The sequence below is a fragment of the Myotis brandtii genome, unplaced genomic scaffold, assembly GCF_000412655.1.
Source record: "Myotis brandtii unplaced genomic scaffold, ASM41265v1 scaffold971, whole genome shotgun sequence".
In the NCBI taxonomy this organism is placed as follows: domain Eukaryota; kingdom Metazoa; phylum Chordata; class Mammalia; order Chiroptera; family Vespertilionidae; genus Myotis; species Myotis brandtii.
In genome coordinates, this window is record NW_005372026.1 from 51,360 (window position 1) to 69,860 (window position 18,501).

An 18,501-nucleotide genomic window follows, 5' to 3' on the forward strand; every position below is an offset into this window, starting at 1 on the left:
ATCAAAGATAAGAGAGCTAATAAGTAGGTCCCAAGTAAAAGGGTGATGCTGCTGAATAAAAGGGTTGTGTGAGGGATGACTGTCCACCAAAGTATTTCCCAAGAATCTCTGCTTAGCTTCAAAAATTTAGGGATGTTTATCTTCTCTTATAAAAGAAGAATAGAAGGGAAAAAATAAGTGGAAAAATATAGACTGAATTTAGAACCTAAAATGACTGCATGTATTTGCTATGATTACAAGATTAATATATAGAAACAATAGTAGATAGATAGATAGATAATTGCTGAAATACTTGGAACTTTTTTCTTTGTAGTCATTAATAAATAATCTTAAAGAATTTCCAAAACAAATTTGCATGTTGATGTAATTATTATCATTTTATCAAGTGACAAATGTCACCCCTCATGAACAATCTTAGAAATCATGGAGGTTAATGTCACAGAAAACAAAGGATGAAAGTTTCAAATAAAAGGGAGTAATGAGTCAAATGCTGTAGAAAGTTCAGGTAAAATGAAAATTGAGGGGAAAAAAGTTCATCAGCCTGGTCAGTTTAATGAAATTACATTTTTTTGACAATGATAATATTTTTTATTTCATTTTTGAAAATGTTTCTTTTTTTCTTTATTGATTAAGGTATTACATATATGTCCTTCTCCCAACTTCCCCCCCACCCCACCCCCACTCATGCCCTCACCTCCCTGGTGTCTGTATCCATTGGTTAGGCTTATATGCATGCATACAAGTCCTTTGGTTGATCTCTCCCCCTCACTGCCCCTCTCCTACCTTCCCTCTGAGGTTTGACAGTCTGATCAATGCTCCTCTGTCTCTGGATCTAAGGACAAAAAAGGTATTATGTATTTTTACATGTTAACATAAAAAATCATTCTAAGTTAGTCAATAAAGCCTTGACATCTCTCAGGCCTTCCTGCAACATTCCTACAACTGTCATCATATAACATTATAAACAATGTGTGCAAAATTGCATTTTTTTAGAGAATACTCTGGGATACCATGTAATATCTTAACAGGCCTCTGCATTTATTATATGTGAGAATTGATCTTTTGTGATGTCTGTGATATTCTTAAGAAAAGTTTAATGATTTATATTGTTTCTTAACTTTATTATATAAAATCTTACTACATATGCTGTACAGAAATAACAAATCTAATTTTTTGCACAAAAATTACTTAATACTTTTAACAAAAGAAAATTGTTCCTTGTGATCAATCAGCAGTATAGAACTTCTAGAGTTTCCCCTGTTGGTTAGCTACCACAAATCTATGTTTTCCCTTCTGCTTTCTAAAATCACCGAGATTTATTCACTATCCACCCTGCGCTCTACATGCATAAGGGAGAAAGGATGCCATTTGAAACAATAGATGGTAGATCACAATGATTCTAAGACAATCATGGCGATCCTACTGCACTTCGAAGTAATTGATTCAGGGCTAAGTATGTGATTTTGTTCAATAAGACATAAGGACATCTCTGACAAGATGCCTCTAAAAGGAGTCCTCACTCCTAACAAAAGAGACAGCACTTCTTGTTTAATTTGGCTATTATCTTATTAAGTGTGACATCAGCAAATGTCACATAAAAACTTCCACATTATTTAACCCAATTTCAGATGGGCTTTTATTATACGTATTTTTAAAAATCTTTATTTTTGAAAGTATTACATATGTTCCCTTTTCTTTGACCTTTATATTTCAGTGAAAAGGCTACTCAAACTGCAAGCACTCTAGAGAATAAATTTGTTAGCTGAAGCAGAAAACAAATTGAATGATGGAAGTGAAGATTAGCTATAATTAGGAATTTAAAGCACACTTGGAAAATTCAGTAAAGCTAACATTTCTAAGTGTTTATGTCATTTTAGTTTCTTAACAGTTAAGAAATTCTAGCTCTGGCCGGTGTGGCTCAGTTGGCTGGGTGTCTTCAGTGCACTGAAAGGTTCAATGCTTGGTCAGGGCGCATGCCCGGGTTGCAGACTCCATCCCTGGTAAGCGGTGTGCAGGAGGCAGCTGTTCTGTTCTCATACCGACGTTTCTCTCTCCCTCTCCTTCTCTCTCTAAAGATCAAAACATTTTTTTATTTTTTATTTTTTTTTTTTAAGCTTAATTTTTACTTTATTTTTTTTTTCTTTTTTTTTTTTTTTTTTTTTTTTCCTTGTACTTCTCTCTCCCTCTCCTTCTCTCTCTAAAGATCAATACATTTTTTTAAAGGAACTCTAGAAATACCTGTATCATGGTATGGTGATGACAACATTATTTATTTATTTATTTATATTCATTGATTAATGAATCTTGATTAAGATTCATTTCAGCCCAATAGAGTATATCAAAGATTAAATTTAGCACTCAGAATTTAGACAACACTTTCCTAGCATTCAGAAACCTATAGTCTATTTGGAAAAATACGTAAACCATTCATTTAACACAATAACAAACAAAATGCCACCAGATCGTAATTACTGAAAATTGTGTCATTGGCTGTAGATACTATGAGAGTACAGGGTCATCCACCAGAGATAGAGAAATCTGTGCAAGTGCCATGTTGGGGTGGATGTTAAACCATAGAGAGTGCAGAACTGATTATGAATTGTAATACAGAGTATGAAGGTGGAAAAATCAGAGCACTGTGGTATCACATGGTACAAAGTGCTTCTTGTCAGTTTCTACAAATAAAATCAGTATTCTTCCATTCGTACAGACTGGAAGGTCCTTCCCTCTTTTCTTGGTTTTCCACAGTCAGTTGACTGAGTTGTGTCAGTTCTTCTTCCATGGAGTCTCATTCTTCCTCTCTGTTCCTACCACATAAAATATTTTGACTACAGAAACCTCCTAGCTGGACTTTTGCCTCCAGTCTGTATGCTTTCTGTCCTTCTGATTACTCACAAAATTATATTTCCTAAATATTGATATCAGCTTATTTCTTTCCTTCTTAAAACCTCCTATAAACAAACCCCTATTGCCTCCAGGAAAGGATATAGAGATGAAAAGTATTATTGTTTCTATTAAAGCCTATAGCCTGGTGGCAGATTACAGAAAAACACAAACATATGTATAATACATTAGTAAAGTGTGTTTGACCTAAATTTGTTCTTAGTAGAAAATAGATTTGTGATAGACCAATATACACTCATTTTTCAGACAAAACTACTAACATTTTCTGCCCAAACTTCCTTGTACTTCTTCATTACCACAACTTTTCATGGGACATTTCTCCTCTCTTAAAGAAGCATTCTAACCAATTCATTCATTAATATTTAAATATTCAAGGTTTATTTAGAGTTTATTTTTCTTCTCAGTTTATAGATTCTTATTCTAAAAGTATATTTGACAAGCCTCTTTCCAACCTCTTTCTAACTTATTTCTAACCAGCGATCAGCGGGGCAATCGGGCCCCGCTTGCACTGGCCTTGGCCTGGTGCTGCCCACTCACCTGCTCCACCATCCCACCACAGTTCCACTCTTGTTGGGGCCCATCAGGGCCGGCAGCGCCTCCACTGCCGCCTGCTGCTAGTGCCACACCGCCCCCTAGCGAGCAGTCTAACTCCCTGTCTCCCAGTCGAACGACTGCCAAAGGGGACAATGTGCATATTAGGCTTTGATTATATAGGATAGTTTATTACTATTTTTCTAATATGTATTTTTTGTTAAAGAAATATATTTGACATATAAGAGTGTGTGAATTTAAGGGGTACCACATGTGAATTTGACACACATATATGATTGTCATTGTATAATTACTATACAAAAATTGCACATATTTAAGTACACATTTTGATGAGTTGGGGTGTGTGCATACACCTTTAGTACCATCACAACAGTCAAGGCACTGAACATGTCTATCATCTTCAAAAGACTTCTTGTGTCCTTGGCTTTTGTGTGTGTGTGTGTGTGTGTGTGTGTGTGTTCTGGCTTCTTTTTTTGGTGATAAGGACACTTAATATAAGAATTAGCCTAGGTAGCAGCCCCAGGCATGGCTCAGCTGCTGGGAGGACGAGTAGGGACCCTGCTCAGGCCCCAACTGAAAGGGGGCACCTGAGCCAAGGGCACGGCTTCAGCCTCTCACACCACAGCGGTCATCCTGCAGCCGCGGGTGGAAGGAGTCGTGGGTGGGAGGAGCCGCTAGCCAGGAGAGCCCGGCATCTACAAGCTGGGCAAGGACATGAAGCACCGGCCCAAAGACCACCTGGAGCTCACCCTCACACAGTCGGTGGAGGCGCTTGAAGTCCGCGTGACCTGGTTTTAGAGAAGAAATCTATGGACCTAATCCACTCCTTCCTCAAGCACTGGCTGTAAAGGCCTCCCCAGAAAACAAGATTTGTTTGAAGAGGAGAAATTGCTAAGACAAGAAGGAAAATTAGAAAAGATTCAGACCAAGGCCGGCGAGGCTACAGGGAAATTTCTGAAAAGCTGTCACCTGGAGCTGGGGATGGAGAACAATGTCAAAGGTGAGCCAAAAACTGAAATAGTTGACGGCCATTTTCTAAAAAGTCTTGGTGGTGTGGTAGCCCCACATGCAGTAAAGTTACTGCATCACAGGATGGGCGAGTGTTGGTGTGAGGTGAGGGGAAATGGGCTTGACACTGTCAGGGTACCTATGTCTGTGGTGAACTGTGAGAGGCCCCAGACCAAGAGGTAGACGTACTGGATTGCCCAGCAAGCTGCCGAGGAAATGGCCCACATGTCCGAATCTATTCTCCCTCAGAAGCAGTGGAGCAGAATCCAAGACACAGTGGAGCAAAGACAGCCAGCTCTGACCAAACGTGGAATTTTAGAGACTGTATGGGGACATCGGACTAAACTGCATATACATGTTGAATTCTCCGTATTTGTCATCTCCATCTTCAACTGTTATCACATCTGGCCTTATTGGGGCAGTCCTGCTCAAGAAGTACCAAGTCGTAGATATGATAAGATGAATGTTAATAGATCCAAGACAGCCTAGGTTCTAGTTCCTCTTCCTCCACTGGAATTCATTAGAATAAATGGAAGAGCTAGCCATTGTCTTTAGTGCTTACCATATCTTCATCATCCAAATTGAGCATTTTGTCTCCAAAAGAAATAAAGAGGTTGTGTTCTTAAAAAAAATTAGCCTCTTTAGTTTTTAATTGCCCAACATTATATTGTCAAACATAGGCACTACATTGCACAGCAGGTCTTTAGATCTTATTCTTCTCATACACCTGAAACTTTACACACATTGAAGGATTCCTCAACTTTTTATACTTGCTACATTCTAGACTTCTCCCCAGAAGAGCAAGGGGCTCACTTAAGTCAACCCCTGCAGGTTCTAGAGCTGAGCTTGCTGCAGGAAGACTGTGCTTGATTGCATCGTGTATCTCATAAGAGAGAGCATGCTGTTTGTTTCTGCCATGGGCTGATTTGAAGATAGACTCTGAATACAGGGGTAGATGTATAGTATGGTTTATAACATCTAGGAGTAACAGGCTCTCTATTTTATGCTGGGTTAAATTTGTAGCAACTCTGTGCCCCAGAGAAAGCAAGTTCCCTTTCATCCAGAGCTCATAGGCTAGAGGAAAAATAAAGCTGTTTGTTGCTGTAATTGTCTGGGTTTAAGTTATTACTTACGGGAGCACAAGCAGCAGAGGAGGAAGATGGGAAGGGGAAGCTGGCCGAAAACACTAGCAAGACCCCCCAATTCCCTTAACCTCCAAATTACCTGGGTTCACCAAAGTGACATCATAATGCAGATTTCTGTGCTATAAAAAGGTGGCCAGTAGCTTAAACAGACTACCTTTAAATCAGTCCATACTGCATAATAAGAATGTATCTAAAATAAAATAATGTCAAGTATATTTTATTATAATAATTTAAAATCTTTAAAATTATTTTGTTGGAGGATGTAAAAAATTTTAAATGTTGACTTTGGTGAAATTATTTTCTTATGATACAATTTTAATTGATAGGAAGAAAATCTTGAAAGTTAACGATTAAGGCATGCCACTGTTATGATATCTCAATCAAAATATGATACAATATAGAACTATTGCTTTCCTCTGCCCTGAAAAGATGCAGTGTTCTATTTTTTCCTTAGGAATTATCTTAATATCTACCATTAAGGTAATTAATGGATGTTAAACAGTATCAAAAATAAGTTGTGTTCATGATTAAAATAAACTCTTTTAATGCAAAGTGAAGAAAGAAATAGTGCAGACTGTGGGAGGTGGTGAACTGGAAGCTGAAATAGGGTATTTCCCATTTCTATTTTCTAAAGTTAAATTTGGAACTCAGATATGTATAGTGACCTCAAAAATTTCAGTACCGTGGTGACCTCTGTTCATTTTGGGATAAGTTTCTTCTAATGGTTCTTTTCCTGCAATGCTGAGGTTAATGTAAGTGTAGCAATCAAAAACAGTGAACTTTGTAATAAAGAAATAGAACTGCCAAGGAACTTCCCATCAAAGTGGTTGAAAGTAAGGCCAGCTGTAAAGGGGCAGCATAGTGGCCTAGTAATAAGCGACCAAAAGAGAATCCGCCCACGAATAACAGCATTTGCTTTATTTCAAACAGCAACAGTTTCTTTCATAAGTGACACACTTTCCTGAGAAGAGCACCTTTGAATGTGAATTTATATAACTGGTGACATAAGCTGAAATGCTTTATCCTACCTACATGCCCACTTTAAAGTTTTCAGGGGAAATATTTAAAAACATGCATCCTCTCTTTCCTAAATATAAGAATTATTGATGTTTTATTAAGAGTGAAAACGCTGAGATTTTGAAAACCAAACCATAGAAGTAAGTTAGCCCGTTTTAAAAAGCAAGTAATTGTTCTTGAACAAACAGAGGTAGTGGGCAAATTTAGAGCACTAAGAAGTAAAGAGGTTGATTTTCTGAATGCTTTTAATTGCATTAACAATTGCTAGATGTCCAAACTTGGGAGTTTCTGGGGGAAAAAAAAAACAGTAGAAGCAGATTAAATGTCTCCTTTCATTTTTTATAACTTCTGCGTTCCCAGAATTTGAGGGACAAGTTGGGTGATGACTACAAATTTTTCACAAAAGTCTTACCTTGCATTATAATTTAGAGAATTGGAGGACATACCACTGTGGGTCAGAGAACACTTTAGCAGAGAAATTTTGTCAGAATTCACTTCTACCGCCTCTTTTCCTCACTACTCTTGTGTGTGTGACTTCCTTTCTTGGAATCTTGGGAAAATTTTATGAGGTGGAACACATACAAAAAGGAAAATTAATTATTAGAATAATTTTAGGACAAAGACATTCTATAATTAGATTACATATACATCTATGTGTGCTTTTGAAATTATGTGTTAATATTTTAAAGTATTATTTACTTATATGTCTTGTTTACAAATCTACTAGACAAATAAGAGGCAAATCTGCCAATAAATTAGGTAAGCCAACAATCATACTTAAATATAATGACCAATTCTGTACCAAAAGGCTTTCTCAGGATCTAAAAAGATTACTGTAGGAATGTTTATAAAAAAAAGAAAGAACCCAGCCAGCATGGCTCAGTGGTTGAGCATTGACCTCTGAACCAGGAGGTCAAGGTTCAATTTTCGGTCAGGGCACTTGCCCGGGTTGTGGCTTCATCCACACTGTGGGGCATACAGGAGGCAGCTGATCAAAGATTCTCTCTCATCATTGACGTTTCTATCTCTCTCTCCCTCTCCCTTCATCTCTCAAATCAATAAAAAATATATTTAAAAAGAAGAAAGAAAAAAATCAGATATAATGCTTTATTAATTGATAAAAATCTAAATACATTAAAATAACAAATTTCTTATTTATATGGCTTTTTAACAAAAGACATTATAATACATTCCTTTAAACAATCTCAAATCAAATAGTGCTTATTTCACAATTTCATGGCACATCAGTTCTGGTGAAGGCTCAAAACACAAATTGAAATGCTATGCAAGACACAAAACCACAGAATTTATGTAAATATAAAAATGCATTTGCATCTTTTAAAACTGCAACACTAGCCAGTTTGGCTCAGGGACAGAGCATCGTTACTTATACTAAAAGTTTCCTGGTTTGATTCCAGGCAAGGGCACATACCTTGGTTGCAGGCTCAATCCCCGGCCCCAGTAGGGGTGCTTGCTAGAAACAGCCTATTAATGTGTCCCTCTCACATTGACATTTCTCTCTCTTCTCTCACCCTCCCTTCTACTCTCTCTAAAATAAAATCAATGGAAAAAATATCCTTGGGTGAGGATTAACAAAAAACAAATAATAAAAGTAAAATAAAATAAAAGCGTTTGACCTACCAAAAAAAGGTTATAACTCAGGACAAATCTGAGTCATTGATGTCTTGCATAGTCTATTTTGGGACATAGCACTATGCATAACACTGCAGCAAAAAATGAATAATTTCTCTATCGATCACTTACATATTCAAAAGAATATACACTTACCTTCTCTGCAGCTATTTGTTTGCAATAATCACTCTAGTCATTAAAGCAGCACTCCCAGGGACACACAGGAATATGTTTCCCACAACATGGAAGCATTATTTCATCCTGAGTAAGCAACTATAAAATAATGTAAGAAAGCAAAAATTTGAAACTAAAGGACTTCTATGGGATCTTGGATATAAATATAACCGACTTGAGGCAAAATTCCCTCATCTATAAAAATGAAATACCAATATTTATCTCATTGAACATTTATGAAGATTAGGTAAGATAATATAGGTGAACCTACCTTTGAATTTTAAGAACACCGTATAAAGTAATACTAATAATTGTTACAATTACAGTTAAAATAACTCCCTTCAAACCCCAAAGTTCTACCTATGGTGTCAAAATTGCAATCAATAATGTTCTTTGATAATGAGAATAGCACTGAGCAAGTTGTGTCAAATATTACTCAAATTTGATAAGAAAATTGTACAGATTTCTGAGACTTTCTATGGTTATGACCTGTTTAACTAAAGATCAGAACACAATCTGATTGCAAATTTAAGGGTTACAACTCCCAGTTCAATACACCATCCTGCCAGGTGTCTTTAAAAAATCCATCTTTATTGAGATACTAGTGCCCTAGTGCACGGATTCATGCACATTGAAGAGAAATTAATTAGAAGGTAGCTGGTGGGGCCAGACTGGGTGAGATGGCCGGACACGCCCTGGAGCCAACGTCCCGTGGTTCCTCCCTGGCTGGCTTGCTGCACCTGAGGCGGTGCCGTGGCTTGGAGGGCATCTGTGTAGTGAGCGGGGTTCCTCCAGCAGGTGGGGTCTCTTGTCCTGGCCTGCAGTGATTGAGCCGAAATCGGCTCTCCAAGAAACTTAGGGTTCTGGCAAAGGTAAATACAAACAAGATTTGCATCTTCCCTAATCACATCAAAATTGCAACTAAAGTATAGAACAAACATTATTCAGAATCACCTGAAATCTAGCTGGAAAGAAATCTTACAACTGAGGATATTAAAAGAGCCACATGGAGAGTGATAGGAGGGGCGAAGATGCAGAAAATGCTGGTCCCACACTCATCTCTGGTGGCTAAAAATCAGGATGATATCTTGTCTCTGGAGGTCCATTGTGTGGAGCCAGTGGTCTCACCCACACACAAGGCCATCCAGCCCAATGTTCCAGTGGCAGGAGGAAAAATCCCCATAACTTCTGGCTATAAAAACCAATGCGAATTGTGACTGAGTGAGTTGGAGGCTGCTAGAGTCCTAGGCATTCCTATTAAAGGGCCCCCACACAAACTTCCTCAAATTCACTGGCTCTGAGCTCCAGCATTGGGGCAGCAGCTCAACAGATGAGAAGGAACTGAGTAATCTGGCAATGAGATGAAAATTGGGGGAGGGGGCAGTTTTCTCCCAGACAGAAGTGTTGGCAGAGCCCATTGTTCCTTTTCTAGGCCCTCTCCGCACAGAGCAAACAGGCTGATGCTGTATCTAACTTTCCATCAACCTGGCTAACACTATTGACCCCACCCTGGTGATTCCCTCTGACCTGACCCACCCAACTTCAGGACCCACCCAATCTATTTCCAGTAGCTTTTCCATAGAAATGGCGGTCTTGGCTCATGCTTCAGACTTTTCTAAACTATCTCAAACAAGCAGCATCTGGCCTCAAAGTGGCCCATACATCTTGTGAAGTGGCCCCAGGATTGGCATTAGCAGCAGCGTGCCTTTATTCTCATCTTGGCCTCTCCTGAGCACATCTAAGCCCAGTACATGTAGCAGCCATCTGCAGATCACTTTATAGCTCATTCCTGGTGTCCCTGTGCAGAGCACAGGTAGAAACTAATCTTAGCCTATACCTCCCTGGAGGCTCCAGAGCCAGTGCAAGTGCTGGACAGCTTCCAACCATGTTGAAGCAACACACAACATCCCTCCACAAGCAGAACACTCAAGGGACAAACTCACAGGCACCAATGCCTTCCTGAAGTAAGTCCAGCTCCCTGGGGTCAGCCCCTGCACTGTTGATCTTCCATGATGGTTGCAGCCAGTTTTGCAGCCAGTCAGCCTTGGGGTAAATCCCTCCAATTGAGGTGCCAACAGCAATAAAGCCTCAACAGCAATATGAGGAAGGACACAGCCTACACAGGGGTTACACATGAAGTGCTAGGTTCTGGTGATCCAGGGGTCTGTGCCACAAGACACCTATGATATAAGCCACTCTACCAAGCATGGGAGACATAGCAGCTCTACCTAATACATAGAAACAAACACAGGGGAGCAGCCAATGAGGAGACAAAGAAACATCTCCCACATGAAAGAACAGAATGAATCTAAAAAAACAAAAACAAAAACCAACAACAACAAAAAACTAAACAAAATGGAGACAAGCAATCTACCTGATGCAGAGTTCAAAGCACTGGTTACAAGGATGTTCAATAAACTTAGGGGAGGAATAGAGGAATTTAGTGTGAACTTCAACAAAGAGATAGGAAACTAAAAACACAACCATAAAACATAGAAAAGAACCAGTCAGAAATAAAGAATACACTAACTGAAATGAAGAATACATTACAGGTAATCAACAGTGGAGTAGATGAAGCAGAGGATCAGAGATTTGGAAGATAAGGAAGCAAAAAACACTCAATCAGAACAGCAAGAGGAAAAGGGAATTAAAAAAATTAGGATAGTATAAGCAGTCTCTGCAACAACTTTCAAGCATACCACCATTCATATCATGGAGATACTGGAAGCAGGAGAGAGTAAGGAATTGAAATCTTATGTGAAAAAATAATGATGAAATACTTCCCTGACTTGGAATGGAACTAGACATATAAGTCCAGGAAGCATAGAGAGTCCCAAACAAAATGAACCCAAAGAGGCCCACACCAAGACACATCAATATCAAAATGCCAAAGGTTAAAGACAAAGACAGAATCTTAAAAGCAGCAAGATTAAAATAGTGAGTTACCTACAAGAGAGATCCCATAAGACTGCCAGCTAATTTCTCAACAGCAACTTTGCAGGCCAGAAGGGATTGGCAAGAAATAGTCAAAGTGATGAAAAGCAAGGACCTACAACCAAGATTACTCTACCCTGAACAACTATCATTTAGAATCCAAGGACAGATAAATAGCTTCTCAGACAAGAAAAGATAAAGGAGTTCACACCACCAAATAGTATTACAAGAAATGTTAAAGGGTCTCAAAGAAGATGAAAAAGAAGAAAGAAGAAGACGAAGACGAAGACGAAGACGAAGACGAAGACGAAGAAGAAGAAGAAGAAGAAGAAGAAGAAGAAGAAGAAGAAGCCCTGACCAGTTTGGCTCAGTGGCTAGAGCGTGAAGAAGAAGAAGAAGAAGGAGAAGAAGAAGAGAAACAAAATAAAATATGAATAATAAAATGGCAATAAGTAACTATCAATCAACCATTACTTTGAATGCAAATGGGTTAAACGCTTCAATCAAAAGACATCTGGAGGCTGAATGAATAACAGAACAAGATCCTTACATATGCTGTCTACAAGAGACTTACTTCAGATAAAAACACACACACAGGCCCTAGCTGTTTGGCTCAGTGGATACAGTGTCGGCCTGTGGACTGAAGGGTCCTGGGTTCGAGTCCAGTTGAGGGCACATACCCGGGTTGTGGTCTCAACCCCCAGTAGGGGGCATGCAGGAGGCAGCCAATCAAAGATTCTCTCTCATCATTGATGTTTCTATCTCTCTCTCCCTCTCCTTTCCTCTCTGAAATCAATAAAAATATATATTTTTTAAAAAGACATACACAGACCAAAAGTAAAGGGATGGAAAAAGATATTTCATGATACATGGGAACAAAGAAACAAACAAAAGTTGGGGTAGCAATACTTATATCAGATAAAACAGACTTAAAACAAAGGCTATATGACAAGAGACAAAGAAGAATCCAGCAATTCTGCTGGTCATTTATCTGAAGAAACCTAAAACACTAACTAAATCAAAAAGACATATACATTCATATGATTATTTCAGCATTATTTACAATAGCCAATATTTGGAAGCAATCTAAGTGTCCATCCACAGATGAATGGAAAAAGAAATGATGATATATACAATGGAATATGACTCAGAAAAAAAAAGTCAAACAAACAAAAAAACACAAACAAAAAAAGAATGAAATCTTGCCATCTGCAACAACATGAATGGACCTAGAGCAGTGGTTCTCAACCTTCCTAATGTCGCAACCTTTTAATACAGTTCCTCATGTTGTGGTGACCCCAACCATAAAATTATTTTCGTTGCTACTTCATAACTGTAATTTTGCTACTGCTATGAATCCTAATGTAAATATCTGATATGCAGGATGTATTTTCATTGTTACAAATTGAATATAATTAAAGCATAGTGATTAATCACAAAAACAATATGTAATTATATATGTGTTTTCCGATGGTCTTAGGCGACCCCTGTGAAAGGGTGGTTCGACCCCCAAAGGGGTCGCGACCCACAGGTTGGTGACCCACAGGTTGAGAACTGCTGACCTAGAGGGTATTGAGATGAGTGAAATAAGTCAGACAGAATAAGAAAATTACCATATGATTTCCCTTATACATAAAAACTAAACAACAACATAAATGAACAAATGGAACAGAAACAGAGAACATTTTGACAGTTGCCAGATGGAAGGTGTGTTCAGGGGAACGGTGAAAAACATGATGGATTAAGAAGTAAAAATTGGTAGTTACAGAATTGTCATGGGATGTAAAGTCCAGCATGGGGGATATAGTCATTAATAGTATAACTATGTATGGTGTCAGATGGATATTAGATTTATGGGGGTGATCATTTAGTAATTTTACAATGTCTAATCACTAGCTTGTAACTGAAATTAATATGTCAACTGCAATTGAAAAATTTTAAAAATATATTTCTAAAAAGAGAAATGTAAGTAAATAAATTTCTGATGTTTAAGCCAAATAAAAAGAAATTTAGTACCTGTAAATACTTTTTATTTCAACATCTACTTCAATCCTTTGAAAATGAATTAGTTACTGTGTTGTCTGTTAAGATATTCTGCCTGGCCAGTGTTGCTCAGAGGTTGAGCAATGACCTATGAACCAGGAGGTCACTGTTCAATTCCCAATCAGGGCACATGCCTAGGTCCAGGCTCAATCCACAGGCTCTCTCTCTTTCCCTTCCTCTCTAAAATCAATAAAAAATCTATTTTTTAAAAAAAGAAGACAATCTGACTTTTTTTCTATATCCATGGGTTATGCATATATGCATGCAAGTTCTTTGGTTGATCTCTTCCCACCTACTCACTCATCCCCACCTTCCCTCTGACTTATCCTGTATAATAAAAGGCTAATATGCAAATCGACCAAACAATGGAACAACTGGTCGCTATGATGTGCACTGGCCACCAGGGAGCAGATGCTCAATGCAGGAGCTGCTCCCTGGTGGTCAGTGTGCTCCCATAGGGGGAGTGCTGCTCAGCCAGAAGCAAGGCTCAAGGCTGGTGAGCGCAGCAGCACTGGTGGGAGCCTCTCCTGCCTCCATGGCAGCACTAAGGATGTCCAAGTGATGGCTTAGGCCCTCTCCCTAAGCAGTACAGTGCACAAATCTCGTGCACCAGGCCCCTAGTTTTTAATATTATTTAAAATAGGAGAATTGTAACAAATATTTGTAACAAGGTAAGTACTAACTAAAAGTTGTTTTATGCCACATAAATATTTGCTGATTATCTGGGCCAAAAACTTAAAGCTGATGATTACATATTTGCCTTCTTCAAAAATAAAAGTATTTAATTTTATTTAGCTTTTTACAGAGTAATCAGTGATTGCAAATGGTGTGGCACTTGATTGTTTAAGAAAACTAAACAATTAAATAAATATTACTTATAAAATATATCAGCACAGGTATTTTTGATAAGAAATTTAGAACAAATAACATTTTAACAGCATTTCTATTTACATAATATTTGGTGAAAAAAAATATATCAACCTGCTGGGGCTGACCAGCAGCCCCTGAGCGATGAATGAATGATTACTCTGACACAACTGTTTGCTGTGAAAGAGAGGGCTAAGGGACTGCCAGGCTAAAGGAGCCAGGCAGCCTTGATTGCCTGCCTCGTTAGGCTTTTATTGTAGCAGCAGTTTGAGATAAAGTTTATCTTTTAGATATAGTCAGTAGGGGACATAATTTTGGGAGGACACATGTGTTTGTAGTGTCCTTTAAGCAAGGACACCTACAGATTAAGCATAAGGATTCCAGTAAACACCGGGGGGTCTGCTGTGCACAGACTTGTTTGGAAAAGGTCAAGGAACAATTAGGGGCACCGCCTTCAGCACTCCCCTAAGTCTGAATTCCGATAAACAGGACAGGCGGCCCACCACACACTTCCCTTTTTTTGCTATGTCTTCCTTACAAACTTTCCAACCAATTTGCATGTGCTCCCCAACATCAACCTATAAAATTCTCAAGTGTACATTTCAAACAAACTTTTAAAAAATGATCTCATACTATACACAATTACTTCATACAATACAAAATTAACTCAAAATAAAGCATAGACATAATTACATAAAATAAAATGATAAAATGTCTAGAAGAAATTACAGAAGAAAATGTCTGTAACTTTAGGTTCAGTGATGATTTCTTAGAGATAACAACAATAGTACAATATCAAAGTATAATAATTGATTACACTTCTTTTAGATGAAAAGTTCTTGTTTTTAAAAGATGCTATTAATAAAATGAAAAGATAAATTACAGACTTGGAGAAAATATTTTCAAGTCACCTATCTTTTAAAATATAGCCCTGGTCAGCTTGGCTCATTGGATAGTGCATCAGCCTGCAGACTGAAAGGTCCCAGGTTCGATTCCGGTCAAGGGCATGTGGCAGGGCTCATGCAGGAGGCAACCAATCAATGTGTTTCTCTCCCATCAATATTTCTCTCTGTCTTTCCCTCTCTCTTTCACTCTCTAAAGATCAATAAAAAAATATCCTCAGATGAGGATTAAAAGCAACAAACAAGCAAATAAAATACTTATATACAGACAATGCAATGTGAAGACAACAATCCAATTTTTTAATGGCCAAACGTTTTAAATAGACATTTTATAAAAATGTAGCCCTAACCGGTTTGGCTCAGTGGATAGAGCATCAGCCTGCGGACTGAAGGGTCTCAGGTTCTATTCCGGTCAAGGGCATGTACCTTGCTTGTGGGCACATCCCCAGTAGGGGGTGTGCAGGAGGCAGCTGATTGATGTTTCTCTCTCATCGATGTTTCTAACTCTCTCTCCCTCTCCCTTCCTCTCAGTAAAAAAAAAAATAAAATATTTTTTAAAAAAATGTATATACACATAGTTAATATACACATAAAAAGAGGGTCATCATCAGTAGACAAATGATAAATACAACTTGAGATTATAATGCCTTATCACTAAATGGCTGTAATCAAAAGTTTGATAATACCAAGTAGTTACCAAGGATACATAAAAACTGGAACATTCTTTCCTTACCTGTGAGAATGCGGAATGGAACATCCACTTTTGAAAACAGTTTGGCAGCTTCTTAAAAAGTTAAACATATAAACATATAAAAGTTCAAACTTGTATAAAGGACTACCATTTGAGACAATGTGGTTGGACCTTGAGCACATTATGGTAATTGAATAAAGTAGAGATAAATACTGTATGGTATCACTTATATGTGGAATCTAGAAAAGTCAAACTTGTGAAAAACAGAGAAAAATGATGGTTTTGTCAGATGATGTGGAGTGAAGGGAAAGGATTGGTGTTGCTTAAGGATACAAATTTGCAATGAGTAGTAAGTAAGCCGCAGTGATCTATTGCACGGTATAATTAATATAGACAATAAATATTATGCTACAATTATGTAATGTAATAGATATTGCTACAAGGGTAATCATTTATGTAAAGTAATACATATTGCTACAATATATAAATAAATCAAAGTAACAAATTTCAAAATTAGAATAAAAGTTCCAAAGACTAAGAAAAAAGTTCAACATGAAATTAAAAAACAGAATCCCAATTAAAAACAAGCAAAGAAACATGGACAAAAGACTGGAACAGATACAGACACACAGAAGAAGTTAGGAATCTTGATTCTTGAGGCGTATTGACTTTGGTGCTTAAGATCAACAGGGAGGTAGCATATGTGCTCTTTTCTTCCTCCCTTTCAGATACAGTTTTTGGGTGTGTGAATTGTAGAACATCAGAGAAAAATTTCCCAGAAGACTTTGACCTCTACCGGCTCCAGCATTGTACATCTTTCAGATATAAAAATCAATCTCAAAATTCATACAATGGCTATGCTCACACGCAAGGTGTGTACCTATGTATGTAGTAATCTATAATTACCATCTTAAATAAAAATATGCATTTGTGTGTTTCTATGTGTGTTAGGTTAGTAGTATTTTAAACCCTCCAAAGAATGCATTAAAACATTAAATTTTAAATAACACTATAAATCAAATGTTTGGACTGTAAAAATATGTCTTAAACAAAGAATGTGATAAATAATGGTTAGGTCATTAAGTAAGATTAAAGTACCCTGGCTGGTGTGGCTCAGTTGAATGACTGTCATTCCATGCACTAAAAGGTTGTGGGTTCGATTCCCAAGTCTGGGTCAGGGAGCATTAACATCCATGTTTCTCTCTCTCTCGCTCTCCCTCTGCCTTCCTCTCACTCTAAAAATCTATTTAAAAAATATTTTATAAAAAGATTAAAGCAAATTAAGAAAAAATAAAATTTGTTGAAAACAAAATATATGACAGATTTTATATACATATAATATTTAATTAGTGCATTTGCTTTCTTACATTTCTACTTTAAAATAGACCCAAGCACTATTTCTGTGGGAAAGTACACTGTGAGTACAGTGAAGAAATGTTACTTGGAATACAGAATATGGAAGTCCAGAGTTGGAGAAATGGGAATCTCCTGGGTTCAGGACTCTACATCTGCAGAATAAAACACAAAAATGGAGAAAAAGCATGAGCCACTTTTCTTCAGGAAGGTAAAGTCTCATATTGCTCCCCCATTGAGATTTCCTCTGAGATGGCCTACAGACAGCGTTTGTTTGCAATCAGGTATTTGTATATTCTGAGCTAATTGCAGTTGGAATTTTTCTAAATTCACATGGGACCAAAACTCAAACATTTGAAATTAACTGTTTTTTACTACACTTGGGATAATTTTCTTACAAGTATTTTGAGAACCTTCTGCCCTTTAAAAAATAAAATAAAATGCAAATACCTGATTTTCCTATAGAGAATCAAAAGGAACAAAAAGGTAAGAGAAAAAAATGGGGTGGATAAGTTGAAAGTAAAATCGTAAAACTTTCAGTATGTTTTAGTCTTAATTTTAGAAGCTATTAGGAACATATAGTCCTGAGGATTTTCAGGAGTTCAGATTACTTTTATTGTATTAACCAGAGTCTGAACAACTAGATGAGATGCTTCTCCATCTGAAATACAATTAGGGTGTAGCTAAGTAGGGAAATATTTTAATCTATAGATTCCTCAGTAACTATTATCAGCCCAAGTATTTTGAATTTAACTTTTTTTTCCTAATCCTCACCAGAGGATATTTTTTCCATTACTCTTCAGAGAAAGTGGAAAAAAGGGAGTGAGGGAGGGGGAGAGAAAGAGAGAGACAGGGATGTGAGAGACAAATTGCTTTCTGATGGGGGAGGGTAGGGAGGGGGATGAAGACTGGTGGTGGGAGTGGTGAAGTGGCAACCTACCTACATGCCTTTGACCAGAAATCGAACCCACAACCCTTCGGTGCAAGGCCGATGCTCTAACCATTGAGCAGAATTGGACCAGGGCTGAATTTGACTTTTTAAACCTTTTTATGAGAATACATGATCTTTTATTATGATACTAGGGGCCCAGTGCATGAATTCGTGCACCTTGAAGGAACTGTGGGCCACAAGGCTGCGGTGGGCACAGGGGAGGTTCTCAGCCCATCCTCCACTTCCTCGCCTGGCACCTCCCATCACAGCCCCTGGTCCCCTCTCTGCTGGCAGCCCTGCTCCTGCCGCTGTCACTCCCACACGCTGATGGCGCTGCCCCACTCATAC

The 18,501-nt window shown here is 37.9% G+C and overlaps 1 pseudogene; it reads left to right on the forward strand.

The window, feature by feature from the left end:
- Window positions 1–1,410: 1,410 nt before the first annotated feature.
- On the forward strand, window positions 1,411–4,953 carry LOC102256996 (annotated as a pseudogene).
- Window positions 4,954–18,501: the final 13,548 nt, after the last annotated feature.